Genomic DNA, 25,395 nt, shown 5'->3' on the forward strand with positions numbered 1-25,395 from the left:
ATTCCATCGTGTGGCTCTTCTGATTGGTTTATGCATTTCCCAGCTGATAGGCATTGAGGTGCTTTCTTTGTCTTTTGTGTGTGTGTGTTTAGGCTTCGAGAAGGATGATTGCTTAAGCTTAGGGTCACTGAATGTTTACAATTTATTTTTGGCAGAGGAATATATAAACGGGATGTAGCAAATTAAAAGTTATTCATGACCATCGCATAAGGCAATACTATATTAACTTATGTTAACTTTAACACCGTGTTTAGTATGTTCGTTTATTTTCATTGAATTATATTAATATGTGTCAGTCTGCTAGGGTTGCCATTTAAAAATACCATAGATCGTCCGGGCACAGTGGCTCACACCTGTAATCCCAGCACTTTGGGAGGCCGAGGTGGGTGGATCACGAGGTCAAGAGATTGAGACCATCCTGGCCAACATGGTGAAACCCTATCTCTACTAAAAAGACAAAAATTAGCTGGGTGTGGTGGCACGCATCTGTAGTCCCAGCTACTCGGGAGGCTGAGGCAGCAGAATTGCTTGAACCCGGGAGGCGGAGGTTGCAGTGAGCTGAGATCGTGCCACTGCATTGCAGGCTGGTGACAGAGCGAGACTCCATCTCAAAAAAACAAACCAAAAACACCCCACAGATTGGGTGGCTTAAACAACAAACATTTGTTTTCTTACAGTTCCTGAGGCTGGAAGTCCAAGATCAGGGAGGCAGCGTGGCCAGGTTCCCGTGGGCTTTGCTTCTCTGTCTGGTAGATGGTGCCTTCTTGCTGTGTCCTGCTGTAGAGGAGAGGAGTGAGCTCTCTGCTGTCTCCTCCCGTGAGCATGTGACTCCCCATGTGGCCCCACACTTGTAACCTCATCGTTAACCCTCATCACCTCTCAGAGACCTCATCTTCAAAACCTATCCCCTTGGGTCAGGACTTCAACACATGAATTTTCAGGAGACATGGTTCAGTTCCCAGCAAAGCATTACTGCTTCTACGCGGGGCAGTGAGAGTTAGTGTTGTAAGTTTCTGAGTGGCTGGCCTGTGAGTTGACTGTGCTGGTTTCCTTGTCTGGTGCTGTGTAACAAAGCATCCCAAACCCAGTGGCCTCCAGCGCTGGTCGTGTTATCTGCTCAGTGTGGCCAGGCTCAGTGTGGGGCTGGTCTCTGCTCTGTGGTGTCTGGGCCCTCCCTGGGGTGGCTCAAGCCTCAGCAGCCTGATGGGCCGTATCTGGGGTCTGGGGCTTCCGATGGCCAGGGCTTGGATGGGAGTGCCTTCTTCTCCCCAACATGCTGTCTCTAGTAGGGGGTCTAGGCATCAGGCAGAAGGAGGCAGAAACTTCCAGCCCTTTTGCAGCCTGGACCATGGACTGAAGGATGTGTCTCCTGCGGGACCCAGCAGTCTCAGGTCCACCCTGCTCCAGGACAGGGGAGTGGAGGCCCCCTTCAGAGTGGGAGCGCCTGGGGTCGGGGAGGGAGGGAACGCACTCTCTAAGGCCATCTCCCACCATGTCCTTTGCCTCAGGCCTTTTGGCCTTATTGTGTTTTTCTTTTTTTGAGACAGAATCTTGCTCTGTCGCCCAGATTGGAGTGCAGTGGCGTGATCTCGGCTCACTGGAACCTCTGCCTCCCAGTTCTAAGGAATTTTCTGCCTCAGCCTCCTCAGTAGCTGGGATTATAGGTGCCCACCACCATACCTGACTAATTTTTGTAGTTTTAGTAGAGGCGAGACTTCACCATCTTGGTCAGGGTGGTCTTGAACTCCTGACCTCTTGATCCACCCACCTTGGCCTCCCAAAGTACTGGGATTACAGGCATGAGCCTATGCACCTGGCCATTTTTTTGTATTTTCAGTAGAGATGGGGTTTCACCATGTTGGCCAGGCTGGTGTCGAACTCCTGACCTTGTGATTCACCAGCCTTGGCCTCCTAAAGTGCTGGGATTACAGGTGTGAGCCACCTGGCCCAGCCTCATTTGTGTTTTTCTCTACTCCTCTTCTTTACAGCCACCGGTCGTCCTCTTGGCTGCCCCTGCCCCCTCCGAGGTGCTCTGTGGGAGTTGCTGACAGAACTGTGTAGCCTCGAAGGCCTGTGTGTTTATGCCAGAGCCAGAGGTGCCCTCCCCACACTGAGGTTGTACACATGTTAGTTTTGTGTTCTGAGTCCTGGCTTGCCACACTGTCCTGAGTGCCACCTGGCGGAGAGACAACAGTGCCCAGTGCACAAGTTGGGTGTCGTTCCTGGGGTGGAACTGGGCACCCCCAGCCAGGCTCTTGTTCCTGGGTGTGATGAAATCTGGCTTCTCCGTGTCTTTGTTTTCCTTGCCTGTGAACTGGGGGTGATGTGAGTTCTGTTGGAATCTCTTGGGATCTTGGGTCCACCACACCTGGACGCATCTGTGGCTTCTGGAGTGGTTGGTTGTGTTTCTTTGTTGTTTAGACAAATTACATGACTCCAAGTCCCTCCTGGTGCTGGGAAAGCGCGGGCCGGGTGTGGAGCTTCCTGCTGCTCTGGGTTAATTTCCCCTTGGGCTCTCTGTGTGCCACTGTTCTTTGTCAGGCACGATGCCGGGCTCGGGGCGATTAGGTGGCCTCTCTGGACACTTCTTCATCGTCCCCAGAATGAGATTGAGGGGGGCCTGGCTCCTGTCCTCCTGACTAGGGCAGTTACTGAGGCCCAGGACTCTGAGGGGCTGCAGGGGCCCCATGCTCCATGGAAACCAGGGTGGGAGTTCTTGTGGCGGCCACAGGCAAGGGGCTTCATGGGGTGGGGGAGATCCTGGAACACAGAATCCAAGCCAGGACTGGAGGGCATGGCAGGCTCTTCTGCAAATCCCACCCCACATCTGAGCCCAGGTCTGGAGGTGGCAGGTGAAGGCCCCTGGACAGGGGCTGCTGCTCTGTGCTGGGAGCTACTGGTGCCCATGGCCTGCCCCTTGAACATCTCATCCCATTCTGACCTGGAACGGATGCTGCACTCGCCTTTGCAACCCAGGTGCGCCATCGTCTTGACCTTAGACTCCTTAGTACCTTGCTGGGTGGTTTGTTTACTGCTGGCTGAGCGGCCGCTGCATGTTTTTGTAAAGTGGTACTTCGCAGCACCTCTCATGTGCTGGGCGTGTGGAGGGGCATGGGTGCGGCCAAGCTAAGTGGGGCTCTCAGCACAGCATGTCGGTGGGGGTGTCCCCTGGGCGGGACCAGGGCGGGCTTGCCGGGCACTGCAGAGTTTGAGCGGAGCTGCGAGAAAGGAAGAATTGTGGGGGTATTGGGCAGGGTGGGGTCCCTGGAGGCTGGGACAGGTTTGGAGGAGGTAAAGTGGGGCTTCACGTCCCCATGTGGCTGGATCAAAGTGTGCAAGGAGTCTAGGGCAGTGAGGGGCTGGATCTCAGTGGTCGTCAGGGTGCCCTCCTGAGCACTTTGGGGTCCTCTGAGAGCTTCGGAGTCAAAGAGAGACGTGATTGCCGCTGTGCTTTAGGAAGCCAGGTGGGCATCGGGGTCCTGGAGGAGGGAGGGTCAAGGGGGTAGTCGTGGGTGGGGAATGGGGAGTGGAGATGCCCAGGCTCTCTTCTACTTTGCTACGCATTCTGGAGGCTGCTCCTGGGATGGGGCCTGTAGGACCCGTGACTCCAGCGGCATCTGAGTGACCCTGACTCTCTTTGTGTCTGCAGACGGCATCCACAGCGTCACGGCCCTCTGCACCCTGCATGTCACCATCATCACGGACGACATGCTGACCAACAGCATCACTGTACACCTGGAAAACATGTCCCAGGAGAAGTTCCTGTCCCCACTGCTAGCCCTGTTCATGGAGGGGGTGGACACAGTGCTGTCCACCAGCAAGGAGGACGTCTTTGTCTTCAACGTCCAGAACGACACTGATGTCAGCGCCAACATCCTGAACGTGACCTTGTCGGCGCTGCTGCCCGGCGGCGTCCGCGGCCAGTTCTGCCCATCAGAGGACCTGCAGGAGCAGATCTACCTGAACTGGACGCTGCTGACCACCATCTCCACGCAGCGCGTGCTGCCCTTCGACGACAACATCTGCCTGCGAGAGCCCGGCGAGAACTACATGAAGTGCGTCTCTGTGCTGCGCTTCGACAGCTCGGCGCCCTTTCTCAGCTCTGCCACCGTGCTCTTGCGGCCCATCCACCCCATCAACGGCCTGTGCTGCCGGTGCCTGTCCGGCTTCACCGGGGACTACTGAGAGACAGAGGTCGACCTCTGCTACTCCAACCCGTATGGCGCCCACGGCCGCTGCCGCAGCCGCGACGGCGGCTACACCTGCGAGTGCTTCGAGGACTTCACGGGTAGGTGCCTGCAGCCTGCGGGTGGCCGAGCTCATCCCGGCTTTGGACACGCGTCCCAGGTCACATGGCCGAGGGTTTTGGGTGGTTTCCTCTGTCCACGTCCCTCCAGGGAAAAGGGTCAGAGGACGTGCACTGGGCCCAGGTGTGGGCTCCATGAACCTTGAGATGATTTCAGCAACGGCACTTTCTTTTTTTTTTTCCTGAGATGGAGCCTCACTCTATTGCCCAGGCTGGAGTGCAGTGGCGCAATCTTGGCTCACTGCAACCTCCACCTCCCAGGTTCAAGCAATTCTCCCGACTCAGCCTCCGGAGTAGCTAGGATTACAGGCACCTGCCACCACGCCTGGCTAATTTTTGTGTTTTTAGTAGAGATAGGGTTTCACCATGTTGGTCAGGCTGGTCTTGAACTCCTGACCTCAGGTGATCCGCCCACCTCGGCCTCCCAAAGTGCTGGGATTACGGGCGTGAGCCACCCAGCCACTAACAACGGCACTTTCTTAGCCAGCTCGGGACTTCCCTGAGCCCAGGCTCACTCCCTCCCCTGCCTGACTTCACCCCCTGCTTTAGGAGAACAGTAGAGAAGCGTTGCCGGGTGAGATCTACTTAAAACCTGAATGCACAAAGTGCCGGGTGTTGCTTTTAAGGGACTTTCAGGTTGAAGTACTTTATTCCAGATTGCAAGCTTAATGCTTAGTGTAAAACACTGGGACCGGCTGGAAATCATTGAGCCGTTAATCACTTAAGTCTCAAAAGCCTGTTTTTTTCATGCCACTGTAGAAATGTTGTGGCTCGTCCCGCTGCCTCTGAAGACACTCTTTCCTTGATGTCTCCTGACTCATCACCAAGATGAGTTACTCCAAATGCAGCCAACAGTGCATTTGGAGTAACTGGTGCATTTTTTAAAAAAATAAAGAGCCAGCCGGAGAGCTGAACGTGTCCAAAAACACACGTTCTCTGCATCTCGGCCACAAGCCTTGCTTTGGTCTTTGATCGTCTGTTCCATAAAATGATGGCTCATTTGAAAAATGAGTTGACAGTGTCCTGGTGGTCAATAAGTCTGTCTGTTTTCTTTTTTTTTTGAAAGCTCTTTGGAATTAGGCGGGATTTGGTTTGTATCAGAGGTAACTTTGAGACGCTTCCATTCACTGTGTCCTCGATGAATCTGTTTAATATAAACACCTGAGGCACCGTTAGCTGCTTGTTAGCAGCACGTAGCACAAGTTTATCGAGCTTATAACAAGGGTTTGAGGTATTAGCTGGTATTTATCAGGCAGGAAGAGCACCGGAAGCAGAGAGAGAGGAAGGATGGCTTCCGAGGTTCTCTGCATCAGAAGTGGAGGGAAAACCACCACAGTGTTGGTGTTGGCAGCCCAATGCAATAAGGCTCCCAGCTCGGACGCCCGGCGACCAGCACCCCAGGTTGGTGGCACTCTGGTCATACAGCAAGTGAAAGGAAGGCACCGTGGTCACCTGCCCCTTGGTGTTCCCACACCTGCTAGTCTGTGGCTGTCTGTTGGTGCCATCTGGGTCTGGGGCTCTTCCTCCAGCTTTCTCTAACTGAGTGCTAATCCTAAATTCCTGGCTATACCAGGGCTTGGCTGTGTGCAAGGCAGACAGGCAGAGGCGGTGCGAGACCTCCACCTCCCACAGCCCACACCTGCTTTGGGGTTGGGGTTGGGGCGTGGGAGGAGTGGGTAGCTATGACCAGGCCTGAACCGGGCCCCCTCCCCTGCTCTGAGTTTGAGTGGATTCCGGTTCTGTGTCAGCTTCCCAAGGTCCCCTTCCTCCCCTTTGCCTCTCGTGGCCTTGAGTGGGCCGCTCCGCCTCTCTGAAGCACCTGCTTGGATGTAGCAGCAGCCAGCATGGTAAGCGTTCCTCCCGCAAGCCAGTGCCTGCCATGTGCCACGTGGTCTGGGTGGGGGTGCTTCACCAACTTTCCTGCTTCAGATGAAGAAGCCATAGCCAGGAAGGAGCCTGTTGTGCTCCTAGGAGTTGGCAAGGATGCCATCTTTACTCGGTCTGCAGATACTGAGTACCTACCGTATACCAGGCCAGTGCACACAGCCAGGCCTCCCCCAGCATATTCTGGGGGTGGCCAAGTTCATCTGTGCCATTGGCTAATTTCATGGGTAGAGGTGACCTTGTAAGCACCCCCCACCTCTGGCTTTGTCAGATGAGTCAGAAGCCTCAGGGTGGCGTCTCACATGGCTTTGAGACCGGGCACCACCAGTCTAGGCTTCAGTAAGCTTGGGCTGTGCTGGGTGGGGGCAGCCGAGGCCCCTGGGGATCCCGGGTCCAGCAGATCCCTCCGACGATGATTGACCCATTGTGGGGGAATCCACCTCCTGAGATTCTCAGGTTTCATCAGGAGAGTCATTTTTAGAACTCTCATGACTGGGGAATGGCCAAGTCTGTCATCACCAATAAGACCCACTAACATGTAATGATTGGCATGAGACTAATTTGAATCTTTTGGTACTAAAATTATCATATGTATTTCTCACCGAGATAAAGGCTAATTGAGACTGATTATTTCTACTCAGTCCCTCTTCCCCTCTTTCTCCCTCTTTCCCTTTGAAGCATGAAGGTAATTGAGCTCATTTATTCATGATGAAAGTGCTGCTGTCGTCACGGGGTTTTATGACTTGCTCCCTGGTAAGCCGAGCTCGGGGCCTCACGGTTGTGAGGTTGGAACTGGCTGCTGGAAGTCCCTGGCTTCCGTGTTGCGGGATGGGAGATGGCAGGAGCTGGATGAAGGAAGTAGCAATTAATTTTGGGAAAAGTTCAATGAATTTGGTGCTGGAGAAAATACTGACAGCTCCCCACGTCTCTGAAATCCATTTTGGTCTTAGAGAATTCTGTTCAAGGCCCCAGTGTATGTGGCTGCCCCTGGTCTTTGCAGGGAACGGAGGGCTGCCGGCCACTCATGGCATTGAGACTGTGATTGGGGTCTGCAGCCATCCCATTCTCTGAAAGGGACAGGGACAGGAAGCTTTAAGGCCCTGGCAACTTAGATGTGCCTGGGACACCCTCCCAGTTTCTCTGCTCTGCAGAGGTTCCTGAACAACCATGAGAGGCAATCTCAGGCTTGTGTTCCTCGGTTCCCAGCCTCTTGGGCTTTTTGTAAACATTGTAGTTTTGCTTTTTGTTAAATTGCTCAAGGACATGGGTCAGGCTCCGACTTGGGTCCTGTGGGTCCAGACAGGGCCCTGTCTTATCTCCCCTCTGCACCTGCTGTCCCTTCATCTGAAACGTGTCTCCTTATCCATCTGCCTGTCATGAACTTCCCTCAAAATCCACTTCAGTAACTCTCCCCTGCTCTGAGAAGGTTCTAGAAGTTTCCCAACCTCATCCAATGGATCATAGCCTCCCTTGAAGCTTTCTGGGTACCTGCCTTATGCCTTTGTTGGTCCACCCCCACACTGGGTGTGGTTCACACACTTCCACATCTCTGGGCCCCGGGACGCCAGGGACTGTACCTAATGGTCGTGTGTGTGTTTGTTTTGAGACAGCCTCACTCTGTTGCCCAGGCTAGAGTTCAGTGGTGTGATCTCAGCTTACTGCAACCTCCGCCTCCTGGGTTCAAGTGATTCTCCTGCCTCAGCCTCCTAGGTAGCTGGGATTACAGGCATGTACCACTATCTGGCTAATTTTTTGTATTTTCAGTAGAGACAGGGTTTTGCCATGTTGGCCAGACTGGTCTCGAACTCTTGACCTCAGGAGATTCATCTGCCTTGGCCTCTCAATGTGCTGGGATTACACGTAAGCCATCGTGCCTGGCTGGACTATAGCTAATATTTAGTGTGTGTGCTGCTGTGCTGGTCACTGCTCTAGATGATTCCACATGTATTTTCTCATTTACTTCTCAAGGCAGCTCTGTGGCCCTGTTTTGTAATGGAGAAACTGAGGTACAAGACATCAAAGCATCTAGCCCAGTGGTTCTCCTCTAGGGGTGATTTTGCCCCCACAGGGGACATTTGATAAAATCAGAAGACATTTTCGGTTATCACAGTTAGGGGTAGGGGTGCTGGTGGGATGAGGCCAGGAATACTGCTTGACATCTGCAGTAAACAGGACTGCTTGTCCCACAGCAGAGAACTGGACTCAGTCCCAAAGGCAAGGACCCTGCTGCCCGCCCTGCAGCAGGTGGGGTCAGGAATCAAACCTGGGCATTGTGGCTTCTGAGCTGCAGCTGCAGGCCCTCGAGGGTGGAATGGCAGGCCGGGTTTACCAGCTTAGCCAATCCTTCCTCTTGCTTCATTTGTTTAACAGCATTTTGTAAAAGGCGCCTTCTGTGCTGGTCACTGGGTTTAAAGGGGCAGTGTGGGCCTGGCACAGTGGCTCATGCCTGTAATCCCAACACTTTGGGAGGCCAAGTTGGGCAGATCAGGAGATCAAGACCAACCTGGCCAACATGGCGAAACCCTGTCTGCTAAAAATACAAAAATAAGCTGGGCCTGGCAGCGCGTGCCTATAATCTCAGCTACTCTGGAGGTTGAGGCAAGAGTGAGCTGAGATAGTGTCATTGCACTCCAGTCTGGTGACAGAGCCAGACTCTCTCAATCAAGGGCCATTGTGATAGGTGGTGTGGAGCAGCTGGGAGTGGCTTCTCGGCTATTAACCTCACACCTGAGGGGCTGAGAGAACACGGTTCCTTCCCAGCAAGAAGCGTGACCTCATGAAATCAGGACTGGCTTTAGGGCTTGATTTTGAATACTGCGCTGCTCTTTTGCCTCCTCTCACTAATTAAACCGTCTTGACCACTCCTTGCTAAAATGGGCAGTACTCTCTACTGGTGACCAAGAGTGCCAGTCCAGGGCTCTGCTCTCACTCGGCCTTTCCCAGGTGTCTGTGACAACCCAGGAGGTGGGACAGTTGTCATCCCGTGCTGTCAACACCCAGGTACACCCCTGGGTGGATTTTTTTTTTCTTTTCTTTCTTTCCTTTTTTTTTTTTTTTTTTTGGAGACAGTCTCACGCTGTCATCCAGGTTGGAGTGCAGTGCTGCGATCTCTGCTCACTGCAACCTCCACCTCCCTGGTTCACCTGATTCTCCTGCCTTAGCTTCCCAAGTAGCTGAGGCTGCAGGTGCCCATCACCACGCCCAGCTAAGTTTTTTGTATTTTTAGTAGAGATGAGGTTTCACTATGTTGTTCAGGCTGGTCTCGAACTCCTGACGTTGTGATCCACCTGACTCAGCCTCCCAAAGTGCTGGGATTACAGGCATGGGCCACCGCACCTGGCCAAGAGGTGAGTTTCACAACCGCCCCTGGGAGGGTCAGATGCTCCAGACCTCCACCCTCTTGCCTCTGGTCCCTGGAGGGTATCCCTGTACCAGCTCCAGATACTCCCTGATCTGATCCTGCTTCCTTTCCTTGTGCCTCATCTCATCCCACAGGCTCACAGTGGATGCCTCAGCCCCACATTCCATCTCTCGCCATAGCCTGATGACTCTGCCTCCCCAGCCCAGCTCTTCCCTCTGCTGCCGTCCCATTATCATGTTATCACCTTGGTAGGACCCCCTCCTGCCCTCCCTGCTGCCCCCTCCTGCCCTCCCTGCTGCCCCTTCCTGCCCTCCCTGCTGCCCCCTCCTGCCCTGATGATCCCCTCTTCCTGGAGCTCCCAGAATACCTGGTAAAACACATGTTGGTCTCATCAGTGCCGTGTCCAAGCCTTCCTGGGTGACTGGTGCTCCAGTATAAACTACGCTCAAGATCAAGACTCACCCGTGGCTCCCCATGCTCAGGTCACTCTGGCCCTTGGGAAGCATGCTGGTTCCCCTCACCATCGCGCTTGTCCCCCCCAGCACACCTTTCCCAGGTCTTCCCTGAATGTTCCCTCCCTGTGCCTGCTCCTCTGTCCTCCCTGCAGCCCCCACCCCTATGGCAGTGTTGGCTTGTCATCATCACCTTTCTCCCTCTGCACTAGATGCAGACAGCAGTGCCCTCTGCCCAACAGCACATGCCCAGGGCTCAGCGTGGCACCAGCCTGCAGCAGGCACCATGTGCAAATGAGATGGGGATGGCCATCCTGCCGCTCCACGTAGGCCAGAGAAAATGCCCTCAGGGCCTGCCACTCATTCTGTGCTGTGGTCACAGTGCTGTCCGTGCTGCCTCCGGTACTGAGCTGGAAGGAATGGGACTCTCCAAGAATGTTTCTTCCCTTCCCTGTCTCCTTTGTCCCTTCCCAGGGGACGCCAAGGTACGTCTGACTTTGTCCTGGCCGTGTGAGCACTGGCTAAGCTCCTACGAGGGTCTGCTCTTGTGCTGGTCACAGCCGTGAGCCAGAGCATGGACTCCCGGCCTTTGGCATTCCCAGGACACACTTCCCTTTCTCATCTCTCTCCACCATGTGAGAGGGTGATTTGTCATCACAGTAATGCCTTCATCTTTGCATGGGGCACATTCCTGAGTGGCAGCTCTGATAGCACAGGAAGGGCAGGTTTTTCTGCAAGGTGAACGTCTTGGAGGCGGACGGCAACACGTCACTTTCACTCACCTCATGTCTGAATAAAGGCAGACCTGAGCGCCCCTCCCATGTGTGCCAGTGGGCTGGGGCTGCTTTGTTAGGGTCGAGTTTGTTCTTGATCCCTGCTTTTAGGACCATGGGGCTTCGAGAATAATCTTCTTCCCCCAACCCACCTACCCCCGGCGGAGTCTTGCTCTGTCCAGGCTGGAGTGCAGTGGCACAATCTTGGCTCACTGCAACCTCTGCCTCCCAGGTTCAAGTAATTCTCCTGCCTCAGCCTCCCAAGTAGCTGGGATTACAGGCATATGCCAACACACGGGGCTAACTTTTATATTTTTAGTGGAGACAGGGTTTTACCATGTTGGCCAAGCTGTCTTGAACTCCTGACCTCCTGATCCGCCCCCCTCAGCCTCCCAAAGTGCTGGGATTACAGGTGTGAGACCCCGTGCTCGGCCACATTTGGCTTTTTCTACAGAGTCCAGGTTTTGAAATCCACCATGTCTTTGGTACGTTCTTGTAAGGCTGGGGTATTATTTCATTTCTAGGCAACTCAGTTCTCTATTAAAATCGTGCTGGGGGATCGGGGTGTGGGTAAATGTAGCCGGATGTCTCCTGTTCTCCACGAAATTTCTTCTTCCCCTAAAGCTAAGGCTTTTGATAAACAGAATTAGTGTCCTGCATGGGGTGTGCAGGCACAGCCCAGCAGCACTGGGGCCCAGCACGGTCCTCACACTCACCCTGCAGTCCTCATCTGGCTTCTGTGAGCTTCCTGAGGCTGCCATAACTGGTCAGCACAAACTGAGTGGCTGAGGATGACAGAAATCCATTGTCTCAAGCCAGGCACGGCGGCTCACACCTGTAATCCCAGCACTTTGGGTGGATGAGGTGAACAGGTCACTTGAGGTCAGAAGTTCAAGACTAGCCTTTGTAATCCCAGCACTTCGGGAGGCTGAGGCAGGTAGATCACCTGAGGTCAGGAGTTCGAGACCAGCTGAGCCAACATGGTGAAACTCCATCTCTACTAAAAATAAAAAATTAGCTGGGCGTGGTGGCAGGTGCCTGTAGTCCCAGCTACTTGGGAGGCTGAGGCAAGAGAATTACTTGAACCCCGGTGGCCTCCGGAAGCTGAGGAAGGCAGAGCAGCAGGCCCTACCCAGGGTCTCCCAGAGCAGCCCTGCCCACACTCTGACTGCAGGGCGTCTGCCCTCCAGAATGGTAAGAATGAATCCATGCTGCTTAAGCCGCTGGTGTGTGGAAATGTTACCAGGAGGTGGAGGTTGCAGTGAGCCAAGATTGTACCACTGTACTCCAGCCTGGGCAACAAGAGTAAATGAAAGTCCATCTCAAAAAAAACAAAAAGGCTAGCCTGACCAACATGGTGAAACCCCGTCTCTACTAAAAACAAAACATAAAAGTTAGCTGGGTGTGGTGATGGGCACCTGGAATCCTAGCTACTTGGGAGGCTGAGGTGGGAGATTGCTTGAATCTGGGAGGTGGAGGTTGCAGTAAGCCAAGATTACACCACTGCACTCTGTAATCCCAGCTACTTTGGGAGGCCGAGGCAGGCAGATCACGAGGTCAGGAGAACGAGACCATCCTGGCCAACATGGTGAAACCCCGACTCTACTAAAATACAAAAAAAGTTAGCCAGGTGTAGTGTCTCCCACCTGTAGTCCCAGCTACTTGGGAGGCTGAGGCAGGAGAATCGCCTGAACCCAGGAGGTGGAGGTTGCAGTGAGCTGAGATCGTGACACTGCACTCCAGCCTGGGAGATGGAGTGAGACCCTGTTTCAAAAAAAAAAAAAAAAAAATCTATTGTCTCACTGTTCTGGAGGCCAGAATTTCAAAATCAAAGTCTCTGCAGGGCTGTGCTTTCCGAAGCCTTTAGGGGAGGATGCTTGCTGGCCTCTTGCAGCTTGTGGGGGCCCCGGGTGGTCTTTGATTGACAGATGTGTCACTGCAGTCTCCACCTCTGTCTTCACACTGCGTTCTTCCTGTGCATGGCTGTCTCTGTCCAGGTTTCCCTGTAATTGTAAGGACACCGGTCACTGGACTAGGACCCACGCTGATGACCTCATCTTAAGTTGATCATACTACAAAGACCATATTCAAGTAAGGTCACTTTCAAGGGTCCTGCGAGTTAGGAATTGAGCATATCTTTCTGGGGACACAATTCAGCACTGGTGCTCCTCAGCTGGGGAGCTAAGGAGTTTGGGAGTCAGGGCCTTTGGTGCTTCTCCCCAGCCTACCTGTCACATGTTGGCTAGGGCCACAGGCCGCTGCGGGGTGTGAAGCAGGTTTCTGTTTGGTGTGTTTACCTTTGCACACTAAGAACAGGAGCAAAGTGTTCCCCACATCCCACCTGGACAGCTTAGAGGTGGGCGAACTGAACTGGGTGTAGAATGTGAGTCATTGAGGAACAGATGTCTGCACAGAAATATCTTCCTACAGTTAGAAAAGTGGCTGGTGCCATCCTAGCTTACACAGTTAAACCCTGTCTCTACTAAAAATACAAAAAATTAGGCGGGCATGGTGGCAGGCGCCTGTAGTCCCAGCGACTCAGGAGGCTGAAACAGGAGAACGCTTGAACCCAGGAGGAGGAGGTTGCAGTGAGCTGAGATTGCACCACTGCATTCCAGCCTGGGCGACAGAGCGAGACTCCATCTCAAAAAAAAAAAAAGTGGCCAGAAGACGAGCCACACTCAGTGAAAACCTGGCTGTGGTTTAAAGCGCGCATCATTCCTGGGACTTCGCGGTCTGCGCTGTTGAGGGGAGATGGGGCTGCCTGGCCGGGCTGGCTGCAGGCCGTGGGCGTCTGTGTATGCGCTGCAGGGATGCCGCTTCTGCAGAGAGTGCAGGCTCCGTGAGTGCTGGGCTGGGCTTGCGTGTCGAAGGCTCCAGGAAGACTGACCCAGGAGCAGGTGTGCTGGATGAATATCAGTGGGGGAGACCAGGAGAAACAAACTCTGAAAGATGGAAGAATGGTTCAAACTGTGTCCAGTTACTGGTGGTTAGCACTTGTGCTGCTCTTGAGATGGCTCAGGAGTCTTACTGTACTTGAAGGCAAATTGTACTTGCTCACTCACCCCTGCATGCGTCTCCTGTGGCTGCTGGGACATTTCCACGCACAAGGGACCTAACGCAGCATGGATTCATTCTTGCTGTTCTGGAGGACAGGAGCCTGCAGTCAGGGCATGGGCCAGGCTACTCTGGGAAGCCCTGGGAAGCGGCTGCTTCTCTGCCTCCCCAGCTTCCTTGGCCCTTCGTGCCTTCCTCCCTCACTCTGACCCCTGCTTCCACCACGGCAGCACCTTCTGTCTCTTGCCCTCCCGTCTCCCTCTTACAAGGTTCCTGGTGATGACTTTGGGCCACATGGTCCTCTGGGATGACTGCCCTGTCTCAACATCCTCAGTCACACCTGCAGAGTCCTTTAGGCCATGTGAGGTCACATATCCTTGGCTTTCAAAGACGAGGATGTGGACACCTTTCGGGGTCCATTATCTTGCTAACCACAACCCTGGCATTCAGTCAGCGCCTGGTAAATATTTGTCAAAGGCATGAGTAGCGAGCAGGCTTCATCTTTGGTGCTGTGGTGGGGACCTGGACGTGACCTGGACCCAAGGCTGCCAGAAGCTGCTGGGGAGTCGGAATTGAGCCTCTTCCCTGAGAGCAGTGACACAGACGACCTTGGGGGAGAGTGTTCTCTGCTATCCGATCCCCCACCGACCACCACTTTCAAGCGTTCTCTGGTGTGGACAGACAAAGCTGCCTCTGTCCTGCTTCTGGGGGCTGGGAGCCAGGTTAATTGCCCACCTAAGGCCTGCCAGGGCTGGGTGTGGTGGGGCTGCCCTTATCAGATGGAGCTGGCTGGACATAATGGGGGTAGACTTTTTAATCATGAGGGCGGTTCCTTCCCCCAACTCCAAGTGATGAATTAATAATTTGTACTGGTTTGTTCTGGACATTGATCTGTCCCAGGGCACTTCTGTCCCGGCCCGCACTGGTGTGCAGGGGAATTTGAAGTGTTAGGGTGCTAAGCAGCCTTTCACCACGATGAGTGGGGCCTTCACTAGCATTCCACCTGAGCCTGGGACGCTGCTGTTCGCAGTTGGCAGTCATCCCTGTGTGCTGATAATGCACTGGGCACGCCCCTTTCAGCCCTGCTGTGCTCAGCTGCCTGGCTCACCCTCCTCAGTTGTCTTTCTGTGCCTAGCAGGAGCGTGGCCAGGCCCTGCCCCACATCCAGGATCCCAGCCTGCCTCCTTCTGAGGTGTGGTGGGGCCGGTCGTCTCCCTATCACCAGGAGCCAAGTGCTCAGTGGGGTGCCAGGCTGCACAGCACCCTCTCTCCTAGGTTCAGGACCCAGGCCCATCCCACCCACAGGTCCCACCTAACCCTACTCTCTGTGGATGAGGCTATTTCCAGGCTGTGCCCATCCCCATGGTCCCTGGAGAAAAGCAACTACCCTCACACCTATAATCCCAGCCCTTTGAGAGGCCGAGGCAGGCGGATCATGTGGTCAGGAGATTGAGACCATCCTGGCCAACATGGTGAAACCCCGGCTCTACTAAAAAATAACATTAAAAAATTAGCTGGGCATAGTGGCGCATGCCTGTAATCCCAGCTATTCTGGAGGCTGAGGCAGGAGAATCATTTGAACACAGGAGGTGGAGTTTGCAGTGAGCTGAGATCGCACCACTGCACTCCAGCCTGGCAACAGAGCAAGACTCTGTCTCAAAAAAAAAAAAAAAAAAAAAAAAAAAGGAAAAGGCAACTACTGAGGCCTGGAGGGCACAGGGGAGCCCTGCCTGCCCCACGATGGCACTGTCTTCTCAGCATGTACTGGGCCTGAGGGCAGCATGAAGGCTGTGTCCCCCATCCCAGGACCCAGGAGTGTTGGCTTGGCCCTGGCTGCTCTGGACAGGACCCACCACCAGTCTGCCTCATCTTGGGTCCTGAAGGCCTCCTGAGCTCCCACCAATGTCCTGCTGAAGAGGGCCATGTCCCTGGCCCACACCCTGGCTTGGAAGGACCCTGGCTTTGTTTTGAGGGGTTTGGAGGTGCCTTGCAGGGGGAGCCGAGATGGAATTCTAAACTCCAGGGTGGTGCTGGGGCCACAGGGACACTCATGTTCTGGTCATCAGCAGGGCTGACCGCCCCCTAAGTGCCAGCTGTGTGGACCTGCCAAGGACCAGGTGTGGTGGTATCCAGAGCCCTGAGGTTGCCTTCCCCACCAGTCTTGGCAATCAAGACTTTCAGAGTCTACTTGGGCCCAGGAGACGCTGTGTTCCTTTGGCACAGCAGGTCCTCAGGCTGATATCTTCCAGGTGCCACAAAAGCCCGGTGAGTGAGGGGTGTTTGATCTCCGGTGGCTCCAGGTCTATGTGGGCTCTGGGAGATACTGGGAGGTTTTAGGGTGCTGCTTCCTCGGAGGACCCCAGAAAAGGGTTCCTGCTGACTCTGGCTGGTTTCCTCAGTGTGTTCTGGGCCTCGTTCTCTAGGGCTGCTGTGATAAGTGATCACAAACCGGGGCGCTGAGAACACCAGCCATGCCTTCCCTCAGTTCCACAGCTGGAAGGCTAAAATCAAGGTGTCGCCAGGGCCAGTCTCGCTTCCCGGAGGCTCTGGGAGGAGCCCCCCTGCCTCCCCACTTCCTGGAGGCTGCAGGCCTTGGCTTGTGGCTGCCTGGCTCCAGGCTCTGCCTCCCTCTGCATGGCCTTTCTTCTTGTTTCTAAGCTCCCTCCGCACTCATTTTATGCGAATTCATGTTGTGATTGCACGGAGCTCACCTGCTCATCAGATCTCCTCATCTCGTGATTCTTAACTTCATTGTTAAGGGCTGGCCATGCAGAGAAGACCAGCCCTGGACAAGCACGGCTTCTGCAGCACCAGGCACTTTCTCCATATAAGTAACATTCCCTCTTTTGTCATATAAGGTAACATTGCCAGGGTGTCGGAATTACTATGTGGACACATCCTTTTGGGAGCCACCATGTAACCCCACTATAGGATGGGTTATTTGCTAGTCTTGCCCCATCATCTGTGTCATGGAGAGGGAGATTATAGGGAGCCCCTACTCTGAAAGGCCGTGTCCGTGAGTGTGATTCCAGGCTGGGGTCGCCTGGGTGCGCTGGGCCCGTGTGCTGCTGTAGCTGCAAGCACCGGGAGATGGTAAAACGTGCACCCATCCTTCAGGTTCGGCAGGGTTTCCAGGCCCCAGCATGTAGATGACTCCTGTAAGAGTCGTTGCAAACCAGTGGATCAGTGGGAATCATTTTTCTTTGCTGCTGGAATGTGTTTTTTTTTTTTTAAATGGGTGTGTCTGGAGATCTGAGAATTTGCTTCAAAGACACGAATGATGTCATGCAGAGAAGGGAAGCCCTGGACAAGCTGGTTCTATAGCGCCAGGCTCAACTGGCCTCCTCCTTCCCAGTTCCCTCCTTGGGGAGTGGGTGTCTGGGCATTCCCGCTGAGGCCTTTCCTGATAGCCTTGCCAGGTGGGGCAGGGCTGCCTGTAGGTTTGACTCAGGGGGGATTCCAGGTGCAGAGCAAGTCACCAGGAGGTGAGAAAGTCAAACAAAGCATGAAACGCAGGGGCAGGCGTGGGTGCTCCAGACAGTGGTTCCAGCAGTTCCCAGTGGGAGCTGGGGAGGAGGAGAGGGCATGGGACAGGGAGGGGTGAACAGAGGGGGCCTCCAGTCTCAGGAAGGCAAGGAGGAACAGGGACCAGTAATGGTAACCTCATCCTTGCGCAGACGCATAGCTCACAGATGTTCCAAATGAGCTCTTCCACCCACACCAGCCTATTAGTGCTGGGGAATGCTTCTGGCCAAGAGAGGCAGAAATCCCTTCCTCAGGGGATAGATTTACAGCTGGGGAAACTGAGGCACCAGCTAGGATCTTGCTTAGGAAAACTCTGTCTCGACAGCGGTGCCATGGGGGTTTGGAACGGGGTACTGAGGCTCTGCAATTCTGCCTCCCCGGGTGGCCCCTCCTATAGGAACATTTTGGAGGGGGCACCTGTCCAGGGAAGGCAGTGAGGTGGACTCATTCTCTGGACCCACTAAGGTAGATGCAGACTTAATCCCACTCCCACCTATGCAGCTGTGTGAGCTAGCACAAGTTACTGCTCTGAGCCTTCGTGCACTCATCTGACCAGCCAGGTGCTGAGGACGGCCTCATAGGGAAGGCCATGTTGATGGCGATGCTCACCTCTGGAGGAGGTTGCTGGGAGAGTGCTTTTCATGTCCTCATCACCAAATGTGGACCTGGGAATATCCAGAGTCAGAGAGCGCCATGTGGCCCTGCCCTTTCTGTCTGTCCCTCCATCTCTTTGTCAGCCTGCCCGGCAGGTCTGGCTTAGTAGCACGTCACCCTCTGCAGCTCTGTTGCTGGACAGAGGCCCCAGTGGCTGGGGCCTCTGCTGGGCTGGCTTATTCCTGGGGCTGCTTGCCACAGGGGTTCTGCGGTCCCTGGAAGAGGCAGGTGCTGACTGGCTGTGGACTGCTGTACCTGTTCCCCAGGCTGCAGCTGCCTGGGCTTCTCTGTGCAGCTCCTGTGCCCAGTGGGGCCTCGCTGGTGTGGGACTGTCCTGTTTCGGAACAGGAAAGGGTGAGGGCTTTGGCTCCACTGCTCTGTGGTGGGAACCAATGTGCATGCGTGCGGGTGTGCATGTGAGCGTGTGTGAGCACATGAGCTGTGTATGTTGGAGGCTAGAGGTACTTTCTCAGGTTTGGTTGGAATCTGGTGGGGTGTAAAGGGCTTGGCCAGGAGCCCCAGTAGTGCCCACCCTCTCTGATCCTGACCGGATCAGGATCAGGATCAGATCCTGATCTGCTCTGCCTGAATTCTGCAGCCTGACCATCCTCTCCCCTTAACCTCAATGCCAGTACACCTTGAAAGCTTCCCCCTCCACTTTTCCATCTGTTGTAAGACTCTTCATGTATTTTTGTTTTTTTCTGAACATGTTATTTTTACCTACATGGAAACTGCCTACAGGCAGGGATCTGTTTTGTTCACTGTTAAAACCCCAGTGCCTAAAGATGGCCCAGGCCAGGCATGTTTATAGATGGATGAGTGGGTGGAAGGATGGGTGGGCGGGTGATTGCAGATGAGTGGGTGGAAGGATGGACAGATGGATGAATGCTGGATCATTGGATGGGTAGGTTGATGCATGAGGGGTTGGAGGGATGGAGGTGTGATGGGTGGGTGATGGACGCTGGGTGGGTGGGTGGATGAACAATGCATCGTTGGATGGATTCGTGGGTGAGTAAATGGATGGATGGAAGGGTGGAGGGGGGTGAATGAGTGGCTAGGTGGGTATATGGAAGGATGGGTAGATGAGTGAGTGGAAGAACAGATGGGCAAATCCATGCGGTGTTTTATAATTTCTGACATACCCTCTTCTTAGAAACGCTGTAACGTTCTTTGCCTCCTGCCTTTGTGCTTTCTCTGGTAGTGAAGTTCCTGACCTGAGCCACACTGTTGGGTTGTGTCTCAGGACTGTGCCTTCTGCATCCTCACATCCAGTGTTAAGACAGCTCTTTGATGGGGCTTTGAGTTGGCTTCAGGTTTTGTGCGTTTGTGTGAAACGACCTGACTTTGAAATTGTTCTGCGTTCCTGTTCCCGGCTCTTCCGCTCACTCCTTGTTCTCTCTTCTTGTGTTTTGTGTTGATCTTTAATTCTGCATAAATTGAGGCTTCATAGTGCTTGAGTTTTACCATTGCGGCCTTTAGGAATTCTAGTTTTTCTGGTTCAAAGCCCTTAGGTGTTTCTTAGGACCAGAAAGGAATTGTCTTTTCATTTATTTAAGAACCTAAGTGGTCAATCTTTACATGCACCCTCCATTCCTGGGGCATGTTTCCAGTGCATTCCCAGCCCTCCCGCAGGTCCTGAGGTTCTCTGCCTGCTGTGCCCCTCTCTGGGTGCACCCTGTGACCCTCTCTTCTTCCGGCTCCTGGAGCAGCCCCCCGGGGCAGGTTCTGGAACTCTTGAGCCAGGGGTTCACATCAGCATCCCCTTGTGTGGGACCTCTGCCCCCACCTCCATGCCCTGTCTTCCCTGGGCCTGTGCCTGGCCCCCTGCAAGAGCCTCCATGTAATGACTCGGAGGGCCTCTGGACACCCTGTTTCTTGTTCACAGAACAGGGGCACACGCAGCACCTGGCCCTGCCTGCGGCAGGTGAGCTGTTTGCCAAAGCCCTGTGAAGCTAGGGCTTTTATGGGAGCCCCTCAGGCTGAGGGTTGGTGGCTCTGGTGCTGGGGTCTCTGGGCAGACAGGGAGGGCAGTGCACCAGCCCCAAGCCTGGTGTGGGACAGGTACCCAGTGGCGGGGCAGGTGCATGAGGCCATGAGGGCTGGAGGGGCCTTGGCTACTGGGAGCTTTTATTTTGTAGTTAAGAACGCTTTTCTGGCCTATAATTCCAGCACTTTGGGAGGACAAGGAAGGCAGATCACTTGAGGTCAGAAGTTCGAGACTGGCCTGGCCAACATGGTAAAACTCTGTCTCTGCTAAAAATACAAAAATTAGACAGGTGTGCTGGTGGGCGCCTGTAATCCCAGCTACTCAGGAGGCTGAGGCAGGAGAATCGCTTGAACCTGGGTAGCAGAGGTTGTGATGAGCTGTGATTGCACCACTGCACTCCAGCCTGGGTGACAGAATGAGACTTCATCTCTATTGAAAAAAAAATGCTTTTCTGTATGGGGCTCTACATCTACAGCCATAATCAGGAAGCTTAGCCCTGCATCCCTCCTATGGGGAGAGGGGGAGCTTGTGGGGGGCTGCATGTGTGACTGAGTACAGCAATCAGTTTGCCCAGGTAGACTCTATCCTTGGTGTGGAGGCGAGGCTGCCATTGTAATGGGATGTGCAGAGTACGGGGGAATTCTCCCCAGATTTGAATGACTCGGCAAGCCTTTGACTCCAAGCAGAATCCTAGGGTGTCAAGGGAACACCAAATTTATTTTGAATGAGAATTCTTAGGAAAGCAAAGATAAAGTTAAATCCTGATAGTGAGCATATCTGAGAACATTGATTTTTTTAAAAGAGTATGTCTTATAAAAGCTGTATTACAAAATACACAGAGCCAAAAGACACACAGCTCACTAAATTTGACCCAAATTATTTACCTTTAGATGATTTTTAGCGTTAAAAACTATCATATCACATCTGTCTTCAACTGAGTGGTGGTGGGAGGTTTACAAATGCAGCTAATTGGGAATTCCCCCTGAGGACTGGTGGGGAGCAGCCCCTCCAGATACGTTGTTTAAACAGCACTGTAATCACTCATGCTGACAACCAGCCCCTCCAGCTGCCTGTAAACAGTACCAAATACTGCTCATGCTATCCTTAACTTATCTTCTGAGCAGTGCTGTGCTGCAAATCCTTAACCACCAACCCCGGGGGGGAGTCCTGAATTGGCCCCATTTGCAAACACTCTCACTATGGCTGGAGGTGCTGGGAGTCAGCTCTAAGGAACCCAGAGACAGGGCCTTCCCAGGCTGGTCCAGTTCATCCAAAACCCAGTTGCTCACAGTTCTTGTAGCCCTTTATTTAAAAAAAAAGAAAGTTTTAACTATAAAATTAATTCATTACATCAACACTTTTCCTGCATTATTTGAATCAAATACATGAATTATGCGGGTTTTGTGACTTCATGGGTTAAGTGCTTGGCTTGGAACTGGGGAAATCCTAGCATTTTATGACTTCGTTTCACTTTCCAGCATTTGTCAGTACCTGCTGCGAGGGGACCTGGCTTTCCCCATGCGACCCTCCTTGCCAGGTGCTCAGTGTATGCCCTGCACACACCAGGCATGTATTGGGCACTCACTATGTGCCTGCCAGCCTCGGACTGTCCCCAAGCAGACCCTGTCACTGCCCACACAGCTGGGGAGAGAAACACACAAGGGAACCGTCACACAGGCAGGGCTGGACATGGAGCTGGTGGGGTGCTTGCTAGAGAGGAGAGATTTGGGGTCCATGAGAGCAGGCAGGGTGCCCTGAGCAGGCAGGTGGGCCGAGCTTCCCGAGAGGGGAGTGCCCGAGGTGGAGGACAGGCAGGGTGAGGGACTTGGGTGGCCTCCAGGCACTGGAAAGCCATGTGCAGAGACCAGGAGAGAGGACGTCTCTCACTGGGTGACAGATGTGACCGCCTGCAGAGCATGCACAGGGCCATGAGTAGCAACCTGGGAGGAGGGAGACAGCGGGGCCGGTGCAGGTCAGTGAGTATGGTGTGGAGCTGACTGGGCACCTGGCTGGGGCTGGGCCCTGGGAGCCTCAGGCTGGGGTCTTTATGGAGTAGTGGGATTCTAACCAGTGGGAATGACACATGGTGAGGCTGGTGTTGTGGAGCACTCTGCCGTTGTGATGCAAGGGACATGTAGGTCTGGAGACTGTGGGGCGGGCACAGGGGCCGTGAGGGGAGGGGGCCGGTGGCTGTGCAGGGGGCTGCTGGAGGCAGGAGGGGCTGCAGTGGGGGCACCGTCTCTCCCTGGCTGGGTGGCGGAGGATAAGCTGTTAAAGACTGGGAGCACCGCCACCTGCAAGCAGGGAGAGAAGCGCCCAGCGAGTCCTGGGCGCTTCCACCTCAGAAGAACCCATGGGAAAGGCTCCACCAGCCAGGCATTGCTGCTCTCAGGGCACCGGGCTTGCAAGGGCAGGAATGTACTTGATTGCACCGCTGGAGTGGATTCAGTAGCAGCTCCCAAAATCCGTTTCCACACAGAACCTCATAACAGAACCTCAGTTGGAAATAGGGTTTTTCCAGATGTAATTAGTTTGGGTACTTGAGATTAAGTCATGTGAGTTTAGGGTGGATTCTAAATCCAATGACTGGTGTCTTTATTTTATTTTTTCTTTTTGTGAGACAGAGTCTTGCTCTGTTACCCAGGCTGCAGTGCAATGGCGCAATTTTTGGCTCACCACAACCTCCACCCCCTGGGTTCAAGAGATTCTCCTGCCTCAGCCTCCCAAGTAGCTGGGACTATAGGCAGGCATCACCACACCTGGCTAATTTTTTATATTTTTAGTAGAGATGGGGTTTTGCCATGTTGACCAGTCTCTAACTCCTGACCTCAGGTGATCCGCCTGCTTCTGCCTCCTAAAATTGCTGGGATTACAGGCGTGAGCCACCACACTTAGCCTTAGTTTTTATTTTTGAGATGGAGTTTCACTCTTGTTGCCCACGTTGGACTGTAGTGGCACGATCTTGGCTCACTGCAACCTCCACCTTGCAGGTTTAAAGGATTCTCCTGCCTCAGCCTCCCAGGTAACTGAGATTACAGGTGCTCTCTACCACGCCCAGTTAATTTTTGTCATAGAGATGGGGATTTACCACGTTGGCCAGGCTAGCAAACTCCTGAGCTCAGGTGATCCGCCGGACTCCGCCTCCCAAACTGCTGGGATTACAGGCATGAGCCACTGCGCCTGGCCTGGTGTCTTTAATAAGAGGAAGGAGAGTGAGATTTGATGGCCCTGTGAGAACAGAGCAGAGATCAGAGCGATACAGCCACAAGCCAGGGACGCCAGGAGCCACCAGAAGCTGGGATAGGCAGGAGGGACCCACCCCGCAGCCTCCAGAGGGAGCTGGGCCCTGCTGATCCCTTGATTTCTGGCTCCTGGCCTGCACACTACAGGATGGATTTCTGTAGTTAAAAGCCTCCAGTTTGGGGTTATCTGTTACAGCAGCCATGGGAAACACATACAGCTACTTTCTGAAAATGAAAACAAAAAACTAAGCAAACACAATGTCTCATTAAAAAAGCAAAACAAACCAACAACTCCATGGAGATTCATTTCATTTGCAACATGCTGAAAGGAGCAAGACCTTTCAGGCGAGGGAGTAACTTCGGTGCTTGGGTTCCCTGCGTTCTCACAGGTGTTAGCAGCCGCCTATTGATCTCCAGTCCCTGCATAGGCGCCTCCCTTGGGGGGGCAGGACAAGTTTGTGTCTGTCACCCTCCATTTCACAGCGCAGCCTGAGGATGCTGGGGGCCACTGGAAATTAAATTTGGAAGCAGAAACGGCTGGGCACCGTGGCTCAAACCTGTAATCCCAGCACTTTGGGAGGCTGAGGTGGGCAGATCATGAGGTCAAGAGATTGAGACTATCCTGGCCAACACAGTGAAACCCCATCTCTACTAAAAATACAAAAATTAGCTGAGCATGGTGGCGCACGCCTGTAATCCCAGCTACTCAGGAGGCTGAGGCAGGAGAATTGCTTGAATCTGGCAGGCGGAGGTTGCAGTGAGCCGAGATCACACCATTGCACTCTAGGCCAGGCAACAGAGCAAGACTTTGTCTCAAAAAAAAGGAAGCAGGTATGCCACTGTGCAAGTTCAAATTCAAACCTTCCAGATTCAGACAAAGCTCTGTCTTCGCTCAGGGCTGGGCCGCCTTTCCCTGGCCTTTTAGAGGAAATCCCAGGCTGCAGGTGAGAAGCCGAGCCTTCCAGCCCACGGATGAGGGGAGTGTGAGTTCTGACCCAGGGCAGGTGGGACCAGGAACTGAGTGGGGGTCAGGGGCCTGGGCTTCACTTTCCTCTGGGAGAACTTGAGCCCCAGGCCCAGCCTGAGTTCTTAGTACCCGGAACAGGCAGAGGCAGGTGTGGGAAGGGCTGGGCTGGGCCCCACCGGCCCCTTTGTTTGCCATCCCGGTTGGGTGAGTACACCCATCCCCTCATGGCAGCTTTGTTATTCCAGAGTGTGCTGTGCTTGGCCACTGGCTGGAACTTGGAAAGCAAACACTCCCAAATGTCACATATTTTAAAAGTAGAAACAAGATAATTTGAAATGTGTAAGGGAGGAGAAATATACCTTAAGCTTCATGCCTCCCGTGAACACACAGGATTTAAAAAGGCCAGCTGCCCACCTGGACAGGCGGCCATGAGCACTGGTTTGCCCGCGTGAGTGAGTGTGCAGGTGGGCATACAGGTATGCACCTGTGTGTGACAGGATGTGAGGTGCATGCAAGGGTGTGTCAACCTGTGTGTATGTGTGAGCACCTGTGTGAACAGATACTGTACTGCAGCGAGCATAGAAAGTTAACACCAAGACAAAAGTATGCCAAATTATATGGATATGCGTGTACATGTGGGAGACGTTGTGAGGGTGCATGTGTGAATAAGGTCAGGAGTTCAAGACTAGCCTGACCAACATGGAGAAACCCCATCTCTACTAAAAATACAAAATTAGCCAGGTATGCTGGCTCATGTCTGTAATTCCAGCTACTCAGGAGGCTGAGGCAGGAGAATCACTTGAACTCGGGGGAGGGGAGGTTGCAGTGAGCCGAGATCATGCCAATTGCACTCCAATTGAACAATAAGAGCAAAACTCTGTCTCAAAAAAAAAAAAAAAAGCATTGTGCAAACGTGTGCAAATGTGTGTGTGCACATAGCCCGCCTGCAGGGTGGCAGCGTGCACCCTGTGGTGGACTAACCTCCAGTAGTGGGGAGTGGTGGGAGGTTAGCCTCCGCTGGTGATGGGAGCCTGGACGAGGGTCTAGGGCTGCCTCCTCTCCAGCTGCTTTAGCTCTGAGTGGGGTGGGAAGCCTCTCTGTTCCCATTTCCCTGGGGGCAGCCCCTGCCAGTGTGGAACAGGTGGGTGGGATCCTGCCCTGACTCCTGGGGTGGAGGAGAAAGCACC

General features: G+C 53.8%; 1 pseudogene; it reads left to right on the top strand.

Annotated features, from left to right (window-relative positions):
* LOC116544824 overlaps positions 1-25,395 on the top strand; it is a 99,057-nt pseudogene that overhangs the window by 43,142 nt on the left and 30,520 nt on the right.

Source organism: Sapajus apella, unplaced genomic scaffold, assembly GCF_009761245.1.
Source record: "Sapajus apella isolate SASKATOON/1434 unplaced genomic scaffold, GSC_monkey_1.0 scaffold232, whole genome shotgun sequence".
Lineage (NCBI taxonomy): Eukaryota > Metazoa > Chordata > Mammalia > Primates > Cebidae > Sapajus > Sapajus apella.